A 15,014-nucleotide genomic window follows, 5' to 3' on the forward strand; every position below is an offset into this window, starting at 1 on the left:
GGGGAAGAGCAGAGGCCCTGGAGATTTTCAGTTTTGTGGGTCCTAAAATGGATGAAGTGTGAGGAGATGTCGGGTTGGGGTTGAGCAGGGGGACCCCTGGCTTGATGGTAACAGATTCTTTGGGTAAAGTCTCAGGTGCTAGTTTTACCAAGGATAAGTGATACCAAGGGGCCATTGCTAGAACTTTTACTGCCATGGGGGTGGTGAGAATTACTGTATAAGATCCTTCCCAACATGGCAAGAGAGGCTTTGGGATTTGGGTTTTATTATACACTTGCTGTCCTGGGCTCAGTTTAAAGTCTGAGGGGGTGCTGGAAAAAGGATGAGGTAATAGAAGGTGGGCCTGTTCCCAAAGAAGATCCCTAATGAGTGAAAGAGTAGGGAGATACTGGCCTAAAGGCAATGAACTGGAGGGGAGAGGTGTGAGAGTGAAGGGGCTACTGTACATAAGTTCGAGGGGGCTGAAGCCTGTGGGCTTGTAGGGGGCAGCCCATAGGCAAGTGAGTGATTGGTGGGGAGGCCAAAAAGAAGGATGATTTCTGAGGTGGGAACATGCGTGACTGCTGTAGCATCCTCTGAAGTGCAGGGAAAAGCCTCAGTCCAGCCTGAAAAGGTATCTACTAATGTTAGAAGATAGCGTGTCCTTTTGTGGGAAGAGTAATATAAGGGCTGAAGAAGGCGTAGTAGGAGTTCATAGCCTATATGAACTGAATTATGGAAATAAAAAGGGATTTGTTCAGCTTGTGTGGTAGGGAGGACATAGCGACTGAGAGAGTATACCAGTTGTCCTATCTCTGTGCCCCCAACTGTTGAAGGTGTTGTATTTCTTGGGGTGTGTCTTTGGATAAAGGCATGAGAAGGACCTGAGCAGGAGAGGAAGAGTGGGGGCCTGGTGATTGAGCAGCCTGTTTTGAGGTTAGTTCCACCAGTTTGTTTCCCTGGGCTATGGGGTTGTTGGAAGTTTGGTGTCCTCTGCAGTGTATAACCCCAACCTCCTTTGAGAGTTGTGCAGCCTCAATAGCTTGTGTTAGATTTACTATGGCATAACCCGCCTGGGGGGACGGGCACAGTGCTGGCACTCCCATCTATGAACTACATAATGGGATGTGGGGAGGTGTGTGGAAAGGGATTGAGAAAGAGGTCTAAAGCCTCCATGCAATTATGCTCTAAGGGTCGTGAGTGTTTTGGGATGAGAGCGGCTGGATTTTAAGGGAGAGCAAGGTTTAAAGAACTGGGAGTTTTCCATGAAAGTAAGGTGCATAAGTTGTAAGCAGGAAAAGGAGAGAATTGACTTGGCCTTATGGCTGAGAAGGTCTGGACTGCTTGTTGTTTAAAAGTTAGTTTAGGGCCGGCACCGTGGCGCACTCAGGAGAGTCCGGCGCTTGGGAGCGCAGCGGAGCTCCCGCCGCGGGTTCAGATCCTATATAGGAATGGCCGATGCACTCACTGGCTGAGCGCGTGCGGACGACACCACGCCCAGGGTTGCGATCCCCTTACCGGTCACAAAAAGATGAAAAAAATAAAGTTAGTTTAGAGCTTTCTTATAACCCCATAAACAGGGGCCCATTCTCGAGCTGTGCTGTCTAGTTGTTTAGAAACGTATGTAACCAGGGAGAAAATATCTCCTGCATCTTGTCCCAAAACCCCGACCACCTGTCCTTGGGTTTTTTTGGTGACGTATAGGATAAAAAGATGAGATAGGTTTGGGAGAGATGGAGCTGGGGCTGCGAGGAGAGTAGCTTTTAATCGCTGGAAGGGAGAATGCATGGGTTTCATGGAATCTAAGGGAATGGCAGGATTCCCTTTGGCTGCCCCATAAAGTGGTTTTGCTAGCACACCAAAGTTAGGAATCCATAGGCACAAATACCCTGCAAGCCCCAAGAAAGAAAAGATTTCACCCTTTGTGGTAGGAGTAAGAAGTTCAGAAATTAAACTCTTGCGATCCACCATTTCTCTGATGTTGGGGGTGAGGTGGACTCCCAAGTAGGTGACTGAAGAAGAAGAAATTTGGGCCTTGCTGGGGACACTGGATATCCCCTGGAGGCCAGAAAATTAAGGAGAGCAACAGTGTGGGCCTGTGAATCCTCATAGCAAGGGCTACAAAGGAGGAGGCCATCCACATATTGTATTAAAGGGCTAGAGGTTGTGGGGGGAGTTCAGATGAGTCTTGAGCTAAGGCATGGCCAGAAAAGTGGGGGCTACCCCTGAGGTAGTACTGCCCAAGTAAGTTGTTGGGAATGGTGCGTGTCAGGATTAGTCCTGTACTAAATGGTATGAGCTGTTAGGCTTTATAACTGGAAGGATGGGTGTATTGAAAAGCGAGTAGGTAGGCTGTGAGAGATGAGAAGAAAGGAGTTTGTGTACAATGGGTTTTAAGCCTATTAGGTGTTTGCTAGTGATGGGGTATTGAGGGACATCAGGGAACAAAGAGGGGTTCTGCAATTTAACAAGGATAGGGGAATGGTGCATAGCAACGGAGGGAGAAGAAGCCTCCCATAATAGGGATTAACCTTATTTGAGGGGAAGGGGAAGGTGGAAGCCTCAGGGGCCAGGTCTGGGTGCAGCATGTAACAGGAGTATTGTAGCTGGAGATAAAGTGTTTAGGGTAAAAGTAGCTTTGAATTTGAAAAGAATGTCCCATCCCAGTAAGGGGGTTGGGCATTGAGGCATTATTAAGAATTTGTGTGTGAATTGGGTGTGATGTAGGGTGCAGGAAAGGGCTTGAGTGATCCGTGGGTGGAATTCTGATCCTGTGACCCCTGCTATTGTGATAGAGGATGGGGTTGTTGGTCCTGCATATTCAGGAAGGGTAGAGTAAATGGCCCCTGTATTGATGACAAAAGAGAGTGGCTTACCTGCTATGAAGTGAGTTACCCTGGGCTGATGCATGGTGATCTCTGTGGGGACCTCAGGCCCTGGGCATTGTCAGTCCTCCTCCTGGGCAAAGCCGAGAAGCTCCAGTAGGGATAGCCATGAAGCCAAAGGCTGTAGGTTGGGGACTGGGCCACTCCCTCTCTGGCGAGCAGCACAGTCAATCAATCCCCCAGTAACCCGGCCATTTGCAGTGAGGATGGGTTATGACAGGCCCATGCCAAGTGGCTCAGTTGACTGCATTTGAAGCAGTTCACGGGTGGCTTGCTTCTTAAGATGGCCAGCTTCGGAGTATGTGAGCCACAGATGGCATTAGCCAGGAGCTGGTATTTGGCCTGATCTCTTTTATAGTTTTCTTGAAAATCAGGGGCTGATTGGGTAATAAAATGAGAGTGTAAGAGGGCCATGCCTGCAGGAGAGTTTGGATCTATACATTTGTATTCATGTAAAGCCTCAGAGAGGCGGGTTAGGAACTCACTGGGATTTTCAGTGGATCTCTGTGCGATTTCTCTAAGCTTGTCATAATTGACTGACTTGTGAGTAGCCTTTTGGAGGCCGTGAAGTAGGTGTGTGATCATGTTATCCCAGAGATCTTGATCCCCATGGCTGGCCTGGTGGTCCCAATTTGGGTCTGTGCAAGGAACAGAAATGGCTCTGACAGGCCGCCTACTATTTTGAGCATGTACCTGAGCCACCATCCAGACCTGCTCCCTGTACATGGACTCAGACAATTCCTTCCATGCCAGCCACTTCACGGAAGGCTTATAAAAAGCTGGAGCTGAGGTGGGGTTGTTACCTAACAAAGGGGAAGAAATGGAGGAGTTGGGCTGAGGACAAGCATCTGGAGGCCAGGTGTGGGGAAGAGAGAGAAATGTGGAGGGCTGACAGATCAGAAGATTGATCCGAGTCTGGAAGGAGAGGTCGAGCATGAGCTAGGAGAATTTGAGACACAGGACAGTTTTGACAGAGAGAAGAATGCTTTCAGAGATAGGATAAGGCCTGAACAAGGAATCTCTAGCTTTTGCCATTTCAGTGAGTGTCTAAATTGAGTGCCATCTTGTAGCCACTGAGATCCATTGTAACAAGGTGTTTGAGTTTTAATGTCTCCCTGGAGGCTGAGAAATTGGCCAGGAGATGGCCCAGAGGCATAGAGCACTGAGAACAGTAGAAAACAAGATGTTTAGGCTTAATGTCTCCCTGGAGGCCAAGAAATTGGCCAGGAGACAGCCCAAGGGCATAGATCATGGAGGTTTGGATTGTGGGGAATCCCATTTACAGGGTGAGAAAGGGCAGTCAGTCCTGGTAGAAGAAGCATGCCAACAAAGAGCGTCCTCTCTGCTGTCCACCTTCTTTTCGAGAGAAAAGCCATGACCTGCTAATGAAGCATCCTTCAGTAGTTGTGGGGCATGAGAAGAGTTCCCTCAGCTGGGCACCTGGGCTTCATCAAGACCAAAGTCATAGAGAGTAGTCGGGGGAACCCATAGAAGTAGGCAGGACAGACCCACTAACTTACCCTGAATTGAGGTTAGTGTTGGATGCATTGGTCTGAAACGGCAAAAGGAGAGAGTCCCGGAGGCATCCGGTTTTGTCAGGTCCAGGAAGGGCGGGCTGAGGGCCAATCATCCCAAGAGAGAGGGGATCATCCACAATGTTGGCCAAAACCCTCCTGGGCTTCTGCACCATAATGAGAGAAAGTGAGCTGAGATGCCAGGTACCGTTCAAGCTTTATTAAAGGAAGAAAATCTGCCAGGCTGTGCTCAAAGTGGCAGGCGGCCTGAGGCTGCCCTGAAAATGGTGGACAGCACCAGGTGTGGGGGTGGTAGAGTTTATATAGTGCGCCAAGGGCTGGCTGATACTATCAAGGAGGGTCATTATGCTAATGTGGATCAGGGTGGAGAACTGCATCCTTGCAGAAGCAAAAGGGGTTTCTAAGTCAGGAGGCTTCTTGTAAAGGGAAGGGGGTAGGGGAGGGGAGGAGGTGGGCAGCACCATTTTGTACTTGGGCTTGTCTAAAGTGGTGCTGGTTATGTTGCAGATCTATTAGGTAAAAGCTAACTTTAGCTTTTACAATGAACATATAATTATATTTTTTACAATAAACATATGGCTCTCCATAACCTGTCTTACCTTCATCTTTCTGATCTCACTTCCTGTTCTGGTCACAAGAGGCACGCTCCTGCCTCAGGGTCTGTACACCTGCTGTTCCTTCTGCTTGGACTGGAATGCTCTTTCCTCAGATATTTGATAGCTCCCTCCCCCACTTCTTTTAGGACTTTACACCATCTGTGATATTGTGAAATAAATATTTGGTTCCTGGTACACAACTCCTAAAAGCCTTGGAAGCTATGAAGTGATAGTGTCTTTTTGTATGCTAATTGGTTGACTGGTGGCTGGCAGCCTCTAGGTAGCTTCAGGATGGGGGCTGCTCACAGGAAAGACCAAGGCATAATTAGATGTTTGGGACGTTTCAGTCCCATCCTCCAACCTCCAGGGAGAGAAGAGGGGCTGAAGGTTTAGTTGATCACTCACAGACAATGATTTAATCAGTCATGTCTACGTAATGAAGCCTCCATAAATCACAAAAGGATAGAATTCAAAGGGCTTCCAGATTGCTGAACATGAGAAGGTTCTGGGAGGGTAGTGAGCCCAGGCAGGACATGGAAGCTCTACACCCCTTCCCCATACCTCGCCCTGTGTCTTTTGTAACATCCTTTATAATAAATCCCTAAATGTGAATGTGTTTCCCTGAGTTCTAACAGCCGCTCTAGCAAATTAATCAAACCCAAGGAGGGGGTCATGGGAACCCCGATTTATAGCCAATCAGTCAGAAGCACAGGTAAAACTGTTGCAGGGAACCCTAAGCATTTTCTAATTGTTAAGCTTTCCCTTTTCCACTTGAGAAACTGTTTTAGAGACTATGCTCCACTGTAGACTCTGGCCCCTGCAATTTACCCTGCTTGCTTCCTGGGCCCGCCCTCCAGGAGATAACAGCCGTCTCAAACCCCCACCCCTGTCAGAGGCAAATTAGGCTCCTACAGTGACCAACAGACTGTGTCCCACAATCAGCCAATCCAAATTAGCAGGACAGCATCGCTCAGTTACATAAGAGGGCCTGAATGGGAACCTGTGAGGAAAAAGGGCAGGAATTTAGGCTATATAAGGGGACTTTTCCTTTGCTCTGAGAGACACTGGTTTAGGAGTTCTTGCTCCCCAGTGCTCTCCTTGCTTGCAAGCAAAAAGAGGTGCTGTAACACTGAACAGAGAGCTGCAACACTAAAATAAAGAGCTATAAAACTACAACACTGATGCCGGTCTTAGATTCCTCTGTGCGTTCGCCCCACAACAGAACAACCTGGGGCTTAGGATTGGAATCAGAAGGGTGGGGGGCAATCTTGTGAACTGAGCCCTCAATCTGTGGATCTGATGCTATCTCCAGGTAGATAGGGTTGGAATTGAATTAGAGAACACCCAGCTGGTGTCTGCGGCTAAACAGATTGATTGCTGGTGGGAAGAAATCCCCACACTTTGGTGACTAGAGGTCACAGGAGTCTGTGTTGATTGTTGAGAAAATAGAAAAACACTTTGGTTTTTATTCCTATATTTCCAGGCCATCTCAAAAGGTCATCTCTAGCCACCATATCTAACATTTCAACACTACACCCCTCTCCCAACATTTCCTATTTTCCTTTCCTGCTAACTTTTTCCCCTTAGCACTGATCACTATCTCACTTAATATTTTACTTATTGTTTACCATAAGCTCCATGAGGGCAGGTATCAAATCTGGATATTATTCACTGATTTTCCCCCCAAGTGCCAATATAAATATTTCACCTAATAAGTATTTGTGGAATGAACAAATGGATGATCACACAAACATTTGGTACAAGAAATTCATTTATTCAATCCATAGATATTTACTGACTGCTCACTATGTACAAAGCACTTTATTTATTTATTTATTTATTTTTAAAAGATGACTGGTAAGGGGATCTTAACCCTTGACTTGGTGTTGTCAGCACCACATTCTCCCAAGTGAGCAAACTGGCCATCCCTATATAGGGATCCAAACCCGTGGCCTTGGTGTTATTAGCACCACACTCTCCCAAGTGAGCCATGGGCCGGCCCTTACAAATCACCTTTTAAAGGAGAGGAAATAAAAAGAGAGAGACAATTCCTGCTCCCGTGAAATGTAGAGAAAGGTGAGAATGAATCTTTAAATAACTTTCACACTCAGAAAACTTACTACACAATAGGACATAAGAACCATGGTCTGTGCACAAATCTACAGATGACATTCCCTCATAGAGAATTCTGGAACCTAACAATTAAAATAATATTATTTATCTCCTATCTCCAAAGAGCAATGGAATCCTTCATATTAGTGGTAAGCTACATTCGCTTCTCAATGTCCATCCAATTCTGGAATCCCATTCTGGAAAACACAGCAGTGTTGAAAGCTGTCTTCACCATGCATGAGTCTTTTGGGGAAGAGACCATGCCCATTCTACAGTTCCTGGCAAAAAGGAATATCCAATACTTTTATTTATTTATTTTTTGGTGGCTGGCTGGTACAGGGATCCAAACCCTTTAGCTTGGTGTTATAACACCATGCTCTAACCAACTGAGCTAACCAGCCAGCCCTAAATAAATGTTAGTAGTTGTTGTTATTGATGACCACCTCAGCAAGGGAGAAGAGCCCCATTTGGCCTTCCCCAGAACAGCTTTTAGAGGTGTTTTATTTAACTATTCATTAGTCCTGTTGAGATGAAAGATAAAAGAACTCTTAAGGAATTCTTGTGCAAGTTGATGCATGGCACTTAAGGCCTTAAGGCCACCATTAAATAATGGCTTTCTAGATAAGGAGGGCTGCCGGTATGGCCACTTACTCAGTTGATTAGAGCATGTTGCTGATAAAACCAAGGTCCAGTGTTGGATCCCTACACAGCCCCACAGCAAAAAAAAAAAAAAAAAAAGGCAGGAAGTGAGTATTTAAATGGCTTATCTTTGGTTTGCTAATAGAAAATTTCAAAATTTTCTAAGGAGAGACAGACAAACTATGATAATTTCAGTGAGTTTCATCCTTCACGGAGATCTCTCTAAAATGAATGTACTGTGCTTTCTTTTAGAGGACAAGAGGGCTTCCATCTTCAAGGCTAATAGTCTTTTGGATCTATTCTGTGTATTTTTCCAGTTGGACCTGAGTAGCTTGTTTCTTTAGTAGGGAAAATCTGCCAGCCAAGTTCACAGCTAAACCACAGCTAAGGTAATGTCTCTATTACTTTGACCTAGAAACTGTAATTCAAAGCGACTGTTCTTAGAATTTCAAGGTGTATTTCCCTGAATCATAGGAAAAAGCTTAATGACTTCGAGCTCAAATGGCAAATGATGACGCTGAAGGCTGTTGGCTTTAGATAGTCCCCTGGGATCTCTTTAATTTCAGGATATTTTGAAATTGATTCCTTCTGTTCTAAGAAAATTTGGAATTTTCTTTTGATTAACTTCCCTTAAAAATTAAACTATCAAAACTAAATTCAAAAATTAATAAATAAATAATAAATTCAGCCTTGTAGAATGCCCCAGAAGAATTAGATCCTGTTTTCTAAAAGATGAGATAAAGAATAACTTCTGACGCATTCTTGCCTCTGGCATAGATACATATCTTAATTACCAGATAACAAGCCAAGCATCGATCAATAAAGAACTAATTAAATAAATCATGGTACATCCTCACAATGTATAAAAAAGAATGATTTAAAAAAGGAAAGGACTGGCCTGTTAGCTCAGTTGGTTACAGAGCGGTGTTAGTTGGTAACTCCCTCCTGGACCAGCCGCCAGAAAAAAAATGAGGAAAATGTCTATGTACTGATGTGGAAGGTTTTCAGGATTCATTAAGTGAACAAAGCCAGTGCAGAGCAATGTACATGGTATACTACTTTTTGTATTGGGGATAAGCATATAAGTTTTATTTGCTTGAATTTATAAAAAGAAACAGTGGAAGGATAAGTAAGAAATACAGGAGTTGGGGTGAGGTAAACAGGGGTGCAGAAGATTTCTCTTTGTATAATTTCTATGTAGTTTAGATTTTTGAATCACACAAATGTATCACTAAAAATAAAATTTAAATCTTATCCTTTGTAAGCAAGATGTGTAGATTCATGCTCATAAGTCTAAGTAATATTCAAGTGAGAGAAAACTATGAAAAATAAGTTGATTCTGAAAGTCATTTAGTGTCATTTTTCTAAGGTAGATTAAATCAAGGTCTTTGTTTTCCTTTTTCATTTAAGAAACTGGTAAGTCCTTCAAATCCAGAAATTGAGAAGGAAAGCATTGATACTCTTATTAGGCTAATACTGGAAAAATATCTGATATATTTCAATATAATTAAAGCTCTGTAATAAATCATACTTAGTGTTTATGCAGCCAACCACACCAGGTTTGAAACTGTTTCAAAGCAATATTGGCTGGTATTAGAAGTCAAAGTTCCCGTGGACTGTGTCCGAAGTTATCATAAGCCTAAAATTGTTTCTCTGTGCCCTCTGGAATTCACTGTCATCAAAATCCCTATAGCCTCAACTTCTCTGAACACACCTTTTGCTTCTTGTTCGAATGGGAACCTGCAGCCTTCTCAAATTGTGGCTGTTTCTCCTCCAGAGGAGGAGGGTGACTTCTACCAGTCCCCAGGCTTTGACTGCTATACCATAAGTTAGCTACCACAAAACTTCTCTCCCAGCCCTGAACTCTTCTCTGGGCCCTAAGTGATTAGGTTCAATTCCTTAATCTACATCTCTACTTAGATATCAGAATTTCAAACTTAACTCTGCCGCAATAGAATTCTTGATTCACACAACCAACAAATCTGCTCCTCTCCCAGTCTTTCTCATCTCTGTAAATAACTCCACCAACAACTTATTGCCACAAATCAAAAACCTGGAAGTCATCTGGATTTTCCTCTTCTTTCCAACACCCACATCAAGTCCATCAGCAAGTCCTATAGGACTAAGGACCACAGGCCATCAATAGTACCACATTCTCACTAAAATCCCACTGTCAAATATTATCATCTCTTCCCTGTAAACCCTCAAAGTCTTTGCTCCATTCTCACCAATGGCTTCTACTTTGCTAAATTCAATCCTGATGTGGCTGAAGGATTGTTGGAGTCAGGGTATAGGAGGGAGTGGAAAGACAAGAGGCAGTGGTCAGAGAATGGGATTAAAGAGGGTTTGGCAGTGACAAACTCATATGACCATGGAAATGAGTAGGTAAGAGTGGAAGACAAGATCATTGGATGTTAGTTTAAGAAACTGAGAGGCCAGGGTGTTGGAAAAACCATTTATACACATATATGGAAAAAGCCAGTAATTAAGACAAGAGTGGAGTTGGAGAGACAGTGAGCCAGAAGCTAAAATTTGGGGGAAATAAGGTAGAGTGACTTTGGGGGGGTCAATAAATCAACAATGCAACAAGGGGTAGTAGGGGATATAGTCTGGTGACTTGAGAGTAAAAGCTTTACATTTTTGGAAGGGAGAAATATCTGGAAACAGCAGTAAGGATCAGGTACCTATCTCATCTCCAGGCTTTACTTCTAAAACATATTACAAATCCATCTACTCCTCTCCATTTTTACTGTTGCCATCCTAGCCCAAGCTTCATCCCTCTGTCCTGAACCCCTACAATTGAGCTTCCTAATTGGTTTCCTTGGTTGTTGATTTACCAACATTTTATTTTGTGTGTCTTTCTGTGATTTGTTTTAACCTGATGAAATGCACTAAAGAGCAAGTACCAATAAAAAATTTAAACTGGGGCCGGCCCGTGGCTCATTCAGGAGAGTGTGGTGCTGATAACACCAATGCCACGGTTTTGGATCCCATATAGGGATGGCCGGTTGGCTCACTGGGTGAGTGTGGTACTGACAACACCAAGTCAAGGGTTAAGATCCCCTTACCGGTCATCTTTAAAAAAAAAAATTTAAACTGAACCCCAAGATTGTGACCACCTTGATGACTAAGTCAGATCTGAATGAGCTTTCTATTCATTTTTTTCTCTTTCTTAGCTCTGATTTCTTTTTTCTTTTCTTTTTTTCCCCCTGATTAAACAATGTTGAAACTTCTTAGCATTATATCTAGGAGAAAGACTTGGCACTTAAAATGTCACTGCAGATTCTGGATGATTGTTCTGACGCTTAAGGCATGGAAATTTTATTAAGCAAATTCATTCTGAATTTAGAACAAATATTTTAAAGACTGTATGCCAGAACAAAATCATGTGTTCATGTGTGAAACTTACAAAATAAAAGTATTAGCAATATTCTAGAAATATATGCTATGTAAGCAACTAAGAATGTACACAAAAATTAAACAAGACTCTTCATAGAAGCATTTTTTAAAATATTAAAAAGTATTAGGAATCTAAGTGTTCAAAAATAGAATCACCTCAGGCTGTTTTAAAAAATACAATGTTGACCAAAGAGTATAGTTTCAGTAGGACAGAAGGATAAGTTTTTAAAGATCTATTGTACAACATGGTGACTTTAGTCAATAATAATGTATTTTATATTTCAAATTAGCTAAAAGAATAGTTTTTTGTTTTTTTTTTTAAAGATGACCAGTAATGGGATCTTAACCCTTGACTTGCTGTTGTCAGCACCACACTCTCCCAAGTGAGCCACGGGCTGGCCTCCTAAAAGAATAGATTTTTAAATGTTCTCACTATAAAAAAAGTATGTGAGGTGATAGATATCCTAATTATCTTTATATAATGATTCCACAATGAATGCATATATCAAAACATCACATTGTAGCCCATAAATATATACAATTATAACTTGTTGATTAAAAATTAAAATTTACATGGTCTGGGGTTCAATCCCTTTACTGGCCAGCAAAAATAAAAAATAAAATAAACAGTTTTTTTTTTTAATTCAGCATAGGTTTAATATTAAAACCTGACATTAAATATTATACAAAAAATAATACACAGTCTCATTTACTCAATTAATGAAAATCTCTAAATAAAATACAAGTAAAAAAAAAACCTAACATTGTAGCAAAACAATAATTAGCTTTTTTTTTGCATGTATTAAAATATTTTTATTTAGTTATAAATGCCATTGTTTCTCAGTTAGAGTACCTACAGAACTTTAGGGTACTTTAAATTATAATTTTTTTTTTAACAAATAAAAATTTAAATACAAAATATCTCTCCTTCAGGGCTGGCTGGTTAGCTCAGTTGATTTGAGTGTAGCCTTATAACACCAAGGTGTTAAAATATATATATATATATTTATCCTTGAATATTTCCTTGAACGTTAATAATTTAACATAAAATTTATTTTTACCCCACCCTAATTTCCATCCAACATTTAATTCTATCAACTCAAATTTCAAAATATATCCAGAATCCAACTGTTTCTCACCAACTCCACCTCTTCTACCTTGGCCCAAGTCTTCGCTCACCTGGGTTTTACAATAGTTTTTCAACACAGCTATAAGAGTGACGTATTTTTTTAATTAGCATATTCATTGTTACAAATCATACTTATTCTTTAAGCCCCTTATCCAATCTCTCCCCTGCCCCCTCTCTTCCCCTCCTTCTCCCCCTTCTAATAACCATAGATTCATTCTCTCCATCTCATAAACTGTTCCTCTGTTCGTTTGTTGCCTAAATGATCTATCCAGTACTGAGACAGGTATGATCAAGTCCTCCCCTATTATTGTAAATCAGATGCTCTTCTATTTCTCTGGAGTGCACTTTGTGGAGAAAGAGGACCTCTTTTTTTTTGGCCTCTGCTAGTGCCTCTCCTTGTGTCAATGCAGTTGAGAGTCTAGCGTGCCATCTGCATGGTGGCTATGACTGCTGCTTATAGAGACTAGCCACTTTTGCAGCAGCCGTGGCAATTGTGGTGGCTATGGTGGGCTACCCGTGTGAAAATGGTGTTTTTGGTGGGATCTTTACCTGGTTGCAGTGGGGTTCATCTTTCCCCAGCTCCACATCTCATTCTAAGATGTTGTTGCTGAGCAGTTGGGGGGAGAAGGAGAAGGGAAGGAGGAGATAGGATGGAAGAGGGGAAATAGGATGGAAGACGGAGAGCATGATCAAGGCCCATGCCCCCCCCCCATTCTGGCAGGGGAGACCAGGGGTCATTGTTGGGTTGAATGCAGATGTCGGGGGTGTGTGGCTGAAGCTCTCAGCCCCCTCCTGCCCTAGCTCAGGAGCCCAGGGCACTTCCTGCGGCGGCTCAGTGGTCATCACTGAGCTGGTTGTGGATGTCATGGGGCATGGCTGAGGCCCTCAGCCCTCCCGCATCCCTGGCTTGGGAGCCCAGGAGTCTCCAGTCCTTCTAGGTTTTATAAGTGTTCTTTGGTGGTGTTAGACCTTTACTAGTTAATATCAAACTCTGTCTCTATCTGTGGGTATTTTTTTTCTTTCAGTTCTGTGTTGGATTATGCACTATTCGCACCACATAAACACTGCACTAAAACTAGTTTGCTGTCCTTTGCTTACTTCTAAAGTGGAGGAACTTCCTGTGGGGACCAGCACTTGAGCCCTGTAGTTGAGCTGAATTGCTACTTTGCTGCTGATTCTCTGGGGAAGGCTTTTTGTGCAGCTCAGGTTTTAATTGTTGGCTTTGTAAACACTTCTGGGTCTTGTGAGGTCTGATACTCCTGGGTTGTGTGGAAACTCTTGTCTGAGCCTGAGACTTTTCAGCAAACTGCACCCCCTGCAGTTCTATACTCTTGACCAGTCTCCACTGAGTGGTCCTGTGCTGAGTGGAGGGCAGATCAGCTGTCCATGCTGTGCCCCAATGTCCCCCTGGTGGGCCCATCTCCCCCACCGCCCACACTCCAAACACCTCCCATGGATCGTGCTGTGGGCCAGTCCCTTGCAATGACTCACCGGCCTCTGAGTGGTTCATTTTTTCTGTTGTCTATGGCTCCTTGCTCCTATGTGGGTCCACGGGAACCCTGTTAGTGGTCTTGCTGGCCTGGGGGCCACCAAGGCCCTCTTCTCCCCTGCCACCTCCAAGCAACTTCATAGGAAGGGCACAGCTATGGCTTTTGCCACCTCTTGCTCTGTGCACTCACCAGCTCAAGCCTTGAAGTAGCCAGGGTTCGAAACGGTGTAAGTGATCCCTTCTTTCTCTCATCGTAGCCTCTCCCGCCTTCATGAGCTCCATAGGTCTTTCCTCCTCTTCCCCTGAGTTCTACCAGCCCCAGCTTGGCTGTTGTTGCTTTTTAATAGTTGTAAATTGGTTTTGTGGGAGAGAGTGACACTGGGGACAGTCTATTCCACCATCTTGACTGGAAGCCAAGAGTGATGTGTTTAAAATGCAACTTCTAGGGCTGGCTGGTTAGTTCAGTTGGTTACAGCATGGTGTTATAACACCAAGGCCAACGGTTTGGATCCCCATACCAGCCAGCCACCAAAAAAAATTAAAAACAAAAATAAAATGCAACTTATGTTTCTCCTTTAATCAAAATCCTTTAATGGCTTCCCATCTCCCTCAGAGTAAAAGTCAAATTCTTCATAATGAACCTGATAGGGTCCCCCACAACCTCTCTGACATTAGCTCTTTCTACATTCTCCCTTACTTGCTGTTATCCAGCCATGCTGACCTCCTTCCTCTAATAACCAGGTATGTCCTGCCTTAGGGTCTTTGGAGGCCAACTACCTGGGAAATTTTTTTCTCAAATATCCTCATGGCTATCTGTCTTACTTCCCTTATTTTTATTTTTTATGTTTTGGGTGGCTGGCTGGTACAAGGATCCAAACCTGTGACCTTGGTGTTACCAGCACCATGCTCTTCCCAAGTGAGCTAACCAGCCAGCCCCCTTACTTCCTTTAGACCACATTTCAAAGGCCACCTTCCCCAATTATCCTAAATAAAAATAGCATACAACCCCAATATACTCCCTACAGCCCACCTTTTGTTTTTTTTAACCTGGGCCACTTGGGTGACACCTTCTTTTTCTTCAGAGTACAGATTACCATCTGATATATATATTTATTAACTTGTTTGTTTACTGTTTGCCTTCTCTTTTAGGATGTAGGTTCTGTAAGGGCGGCGATTTTGTTTTATTTATGATTGTATCCCTAGCACTGAACAGTGCCTGGCACATACTGGGTCCACATACTCATATTTGTT

This window comes from Cynocephalus volans, chromosome 10 (assembly GCF_027409185.1).
Source record: "Cynocephalus volans isolate mCynVol1 chromosome 10, mCynVol1.pri, whole genome shotgun sequence".
NCBI lineage: Eukaryota > Metazoa > Chordata > Mammalia > Dermoptera > Cynocephalidae > Cynocephalus > Cynocephalus volans.